At 43.9% G+C, this 5,627-nt stretch overlaps 1 pseudogene; it reads right to left on the bottom strand.

The window, feature by feature from the left end:
* Nucleotides 1–2,176: 2,176 nt before the first annotated feature.
* Nucleotides 2,177–4,092, bottom strand: LOC146177339 (uncharacterized; annotated as a pseudogene).
* Between the last annotated feature and the right edge of the window lie 1,535 nt (nt 4,093–5,627).

Genomic DNA, 5,627 nt, shown 5'->3' with positions numbered 1-5,627 from the left:
AGACCCAGTGGTGTCACGAGGGGGGTGATGACAATGCTCAACTAAAATGCCTTAAACCCTATTCCATACACTTCACTGAAGTTTGGAGCATACCACATTGCCGAACAAAGTATGGGTATCAGGTGCTTTGATTTAGGATTCCCAAATTATTAAACAGTTTGCAGTTGTCTTTGGATTAACAGGTGCTTTAAAATGTATCACTATGTTATCTCTCAAGTTCAATTTCTCTTGTATTACTCCTATGTGTGATCAACCATGTGTGCATACAATTTTAATGCGCCATTGTTCCTTGCTAATTTCTTCAACCATATTTCTAGATGCATTGTTGCGTCTGTGTATTTTCTCCATTTAGATAAATTTTGAGTGCTTAGTGATCATGTTTCTGCTTTTCTACGATTTAGTTTGTTGCATAAGTATCTCCCAGTGCTTTTTCTTATATATATCGCGAATGTTTTTTGCAGTACCCATGAGATATGTAATTTGCTGTGTCAGTCGTCCCTCACTACTTTGCCGCAACATATTTGCTGTCACAGCCGCTTCACCAGAGTGCATAGCCCAAGTCGAGCCTTTAATCTGGCTTTTTGGCCACTTATCCCTTTCAGCACTGTAATGTTGTTTGAAAAATATTGAATAAATAAAATGAAAAGCTAACTGTGTAGAAGGCTTTCACCTATGCATGTGGTGTGTTAAAGGCTCTGCTTGGGATCCAACTACAGCGCGTGGTCTCATACTGGGCAATCAGCTGTCTTAAGGTGCTTGCTCAGTGAATTTCCTCTCAACCTACCCATGCTAGTGTTTCTGCATTTTTTGGAAATATGTTCTTTTGATATGATGTTTTGCTGAATTATCAGTCGTTGGGCACAATCGCTGCGTCTAAGATTCAATAAGAAAAGAAATGCCACTTCACTCACACTGCGTTGTTGGATGCAGGGCGACCTTGACTTCAAAGCAAATCATAAGGACAGACAAGGTAGAAAGGAAGTTGCGATCATGTGCTTCGAAGGCCAAGATGAGGGGGGGGGGGGCTATGCCTTCACAGGGGGTGCGGATGACCCTAGCGACGCCACTGTATAGACCACACGTTTCAAAGAAAGCCATATTCCTTTTTCTGTTCTCTTCTTAATTGCATACCTTGCATTAAAACTAGGAATATTTAAGTACCCTAAGGACCTCCCCCTTAAACATTTGATATGGGGGTGAGTGGATAATAATTTTCAAACAAAACAATATGCTTACATAAATGCATAAGGATCCATAGTACAACAATGCAATTAAATGAAAAGATGAAAAAAAGCAAACACATTATCAAACTGACACAATATTATACATGATGGGCATGGAGCTACAGTGCAGTAAAAAATGTAGTTAGCAATAGGAATATACCACACATTACAAGCAGCAAGTTCAAACACACTATAATGCTGGGTTAGATTCAAGAAATGCTAGTATGTTGCTAGCAAGTATGTTGGGTGTACTGCTAAGCCTAGAGACTGTATTGGGTTGACTGCTCCCCACGTCTGTTTAAGCGGGTAATAGTACTGTTCTCAACTATAGTGACTCCTGTTCAGCCCCACGAAACCAAACTCAAGCCAGCCAGGTATGAAAGGTGCAACGCAGCCCAAAGGTTTTTTGCGCATGACAAAGATGTCTGCTGATTTAATGTGTGCTTTGTTCCATCGAGGCAAAAAAAATAATCCAAGAAGTAAACATTGATAAACATCAGCTATATTAAAAAAAAGTGACAAGTCATATTTGGCTACAACTTTATTGGCCTTATGTGCTTAGGCATACTGTTAGACACAGTTCAAACAGCTGTGCACCAAATTCTGCACTCTGGGATGTATAGAATACATGTTTAATTGCGCATATTTGTCTACCAACATGCATTTGTGTGCTATGTTTAAAAAGCAAATACGAAGGGTTCCAACTTGGTCCACTGACATAAAGCTGAAGTGCGACATATGCAGTAAAAGAAGTACATTAAATAATACAGTATCTAACTTCTCAGTGGACACCTTCACCGAGAGGGAGATATGTCGTCAGTTCGAATGTCGGTCGCAAATTGCCCTCCAACCTGACTGGAAGATGGATGCTAAATGAGAAACAGATTGATATGACACCAACGCTGCACAAAGAACAGCTGCAGTACAATTTTGATACAAAATCACATGCACATTTTCTTCGTTTTTTTTTCTATTCTGGCTATGGCGGTGGCTTTTCGACTGAACGGACTGTATAAGCTTCATGTAAAAAAGGACTTACACACGTGTAGCAAATGTGTATGTATTAGGATACCAACACTTTGTAGTGATTTGAAGTTAAGATTCACAGTGATGTCTCTAAAAAATCAAGGATTACGCAGTCTGGAATCTCTTTTCTGCCAGTATTGGTGCAGACATATTAACAATACCAGTAATTACAATCATTGCTTCATCAGCAACAGCCAGCATCTCCCAAGGCATGGGACCTTTCAATACTCTAAAAAGCTTTAAGCGCTGTATGGCACGCTCAACATGAACTCTCGCCCTTGCTATCTGCACTGTCTTGGCAGCATCTTCTGCAGAAAACTGAGCCTGGTTACGGAGAAAAGGTGGCTGAATGACGCCAATGCCCAATGCAAAACATTTGTCCTCAATATTGAATCCTTTATCTACCATTATGTCATCTTTAAATGGCTCTAGTTTTCCAAGAATATCGGAGTCTTCGACACAGGCTTTATCAGAGGCACGTCCCCCAAAAGCGTCGCGTACAAAGGAGATTAGGCCACCTGGAGACACACCTATCATTACTTTCAATGTGTTTTTGCCTTTGTAATGAGAGTATGTAAGGATTCGGCACTAGGCACAATGTGATTTTTCTATTTCCACCTCTGTGCAGTCTAGCACTATTCTTACATCTTTATAAGCAGCAAAACAATGCGGCTCATTCTCACTAATTTCTTCCTTGCTTGGCCATGGAATGGCCGCCTCAAGCACAGCAGCCATGGTGCGCAACGTCCCGTAGAAATACCTATGCACAGTGGCCTCCGAAGTACCTAACAAAACTGCAAGGCATTTAAAAGACAGGAAAGTCTTCAGCCGCACCAGAACGAGTATAACTCTCTCCAGCACACTTTTCTCAGTTTGCATAGTGTCTTCTTTAGCAACTTGTTCAGATATGGTGAGTAGAAGGTGAAAGCTTTCTACACCTGTAAACGCCCTTACAGCACTGTCTGTCAAAAAGAGATCAAGAAAACCTTTTTTCATTGGAACAGAACTGGTGTCTACTTGGACACCTGTGGAACGTAGCCCAGTAGAGTTTTGGTTGAGCTGCAGCAGTGCTTGAACAGCCACATTTTCCAGCCCTGCAAGTTCAGTACGTCTTGCATCCAGGCAGACGAGACTCTCAGCTGTATGCTGCACAGCTAAGAGATCCGCTGTTCCTGCTTGAACACTGTTTGTAGCCTCTGATGCATCCTGCATGCAAAGGGAAGCTAATCGTAAATGCTTGTTTCATGCATGCTGCACAGAACCAAATTTCCCTGAAAGTTTACACTACAGTAATAATAGTCCACACCAGATGCAAGTAACTTAATATGGCACAAACATCTGGCAGTACATGAAAGTCTGCCTAATCTAATTCTAACCTACATCTATGTCTCGCTTATGCAGGTTGTTTGCAGCTTGATTTGTTAAGCTGCTCACGCAGTTCATCAACCAGTTAGCTATCACCTTCACTAACAGTCAGTAACAAGACAACTTATACTTACACATGCTGCACTGGTGTCTGTGCAATCCCGGGATGTTGCCACTGATAACATTGGCATGCAGCAAGAGCCACTTCCACTCGGTGGTTTGGTGCCAAGGCCTGCAAATTCATTCAGTTGAGCAACAACTTGTAACAAAAGGGAACTCACCGTTTTTTATCTAGCTAAACAAACACACCTGGTAAGTAAAGAATGAGGCATTTTAGATTGAAGCAAAAGGTAACATTTCAGGCATAGGTTGGCACACAATGCAAGGGGCATCTCCTTGTAGAAGCACTCACTTTCTGCTGCAGCTCTCCCAGAGGCTCGTAGTGCTCGTTCATGCGATGCCTGTTTTGCCCCTTCATTGTCGCGGTCATGAGTCCGTACGGGCAGGCGTCTCGAAGGGATGGCAGTCTTCTTGAGACGCCTTTTGGAGGGAGTCCATGTGTCTGGTTATCAGAGATAAAGAAATGGCTAAACGCGCGCACTCTAATTACGCTAGCAGACCATGCACACTTTTGTTGGCATGAATATCGAGAGGCAAAAGCATGCTAGGATAACGCTCCCTAGGAGCAGAATGTCTGGGCCATTTCGCATGTCTTTTTTTTTTAAGACATGCTCAAGTACAAAAACCACGATGTATAATTTAAAGCTCAGCAGAAATGCAGCCAATTAAAAACGCAGTTGTCCGTATCCAATTCTATTTCAGTGAAACAACCTGTCTGTCTTCTGCATACACAGCGCCTGCTTAGTGTTCATAGTGTTCATATTTGCTGGCAAATTTTAAAAACGAAGCAAAAATAAAAAGTACATTTAAACAAATCTTCAAACGCATGCAAGTGATACGCTGCAGCAAACACGCTATTAACGTTCGCACATTGTTACTCAGGTACGGTCTCCGTTTAGGAAGGCCGCAAACGTTGCAAAATGCATGCTTACCTATGGTGCCCCAGAAGAAATCTTCCGGCGCGAAATGTTGGTTGCAGACTGTCATGGCTTGCGTGACGGTTTTTCCAATCCGAAGCTTCGCTGCCCACGTTTTCTTCATGCGCACCTCCGAAGGAAACGCGTGGAGGCTTACCTCGCCCCTCACAGTGCGATTCGTGCCCTGGGGCACCGAGCACATCCTATTGCTTTTGTATTTAAGTTTGCCCATTTTGGCGCACTGCTGTCTGCTGTCGGCAAGATTTCAAAGCATGCAGGCGTACACATGGGACGAAGAACGCGGGAATTGCACCACGCGACGAGCCCTTGCTGCACGAACGCCGCGTCTGCGAGCGATTTGATCAGCGGTTTATCGTTTCGAGCGTTCACCGCGCGGCGGCGGCACCGTCTGTGAAAGTTGCGAATACTGTCAGACTCGCGCAAAACCAGAAGCTCATGTAAGGTGACCAACGTCAAAGCTCAAGAAAAGTCCGTCGGGGCTACGTTATATATATGACGGAATCGTTCTCAGCCACGCAGTACAGCCATTGCACCAACCTCGTCCAGCACGCACTGCACACCATGCAAGGAGCACGTGCGCAAGCCCTGGGGCAAGAAGGTGAGACCAGCGACAGCCATCACAAACAAAATTCGAACAGTACTCTAGATATGGAAAGTAGCAGCCAACTGACCGCCTACTGTGCGCCCACTGAAGAGCAAGACTCTACAACAAAGAACAAAAGTAAAATAACGAAAACACCGACCCTCGCCCACTAGGTTTACGCCCAACAGTAGGATTCGCTTGAAAACAAACGTGCCCTTCCCAACATGTGCATATTCCGAAACGCTGCTCGCAGGTTTCCCTCTCTATTTTTTTTTTCGCCCCCTCGGGGGATGCTTCTTGCGCACAAAGCCTGAGCATCTGTAGACCGACCCGGCAGGAACAAGGCGCTCGCAAGCCAAGAGAGACAGCGCG

This window comes from Amblyomma maculatum, chromosome 10 (genome assembly GCF_055883805.1).
Source record: "Amblyomma maculatum isolate TAMU_Amacu chromosome 10, ASM5588380v1, whole genome shotgun sequence".
In the NCBI taxonomy this organism is placed as follows: Eukaryota; Metazoa; Arthropoda; class Arachnida; order Ixodida; family Ixodidae; genus Amblyomma; species Amblyomma maculatum.
Note: the sequence above shows the minus strand (reverse complement) of the source record. Positions and strands in the feature narration are given on the sequence as shown.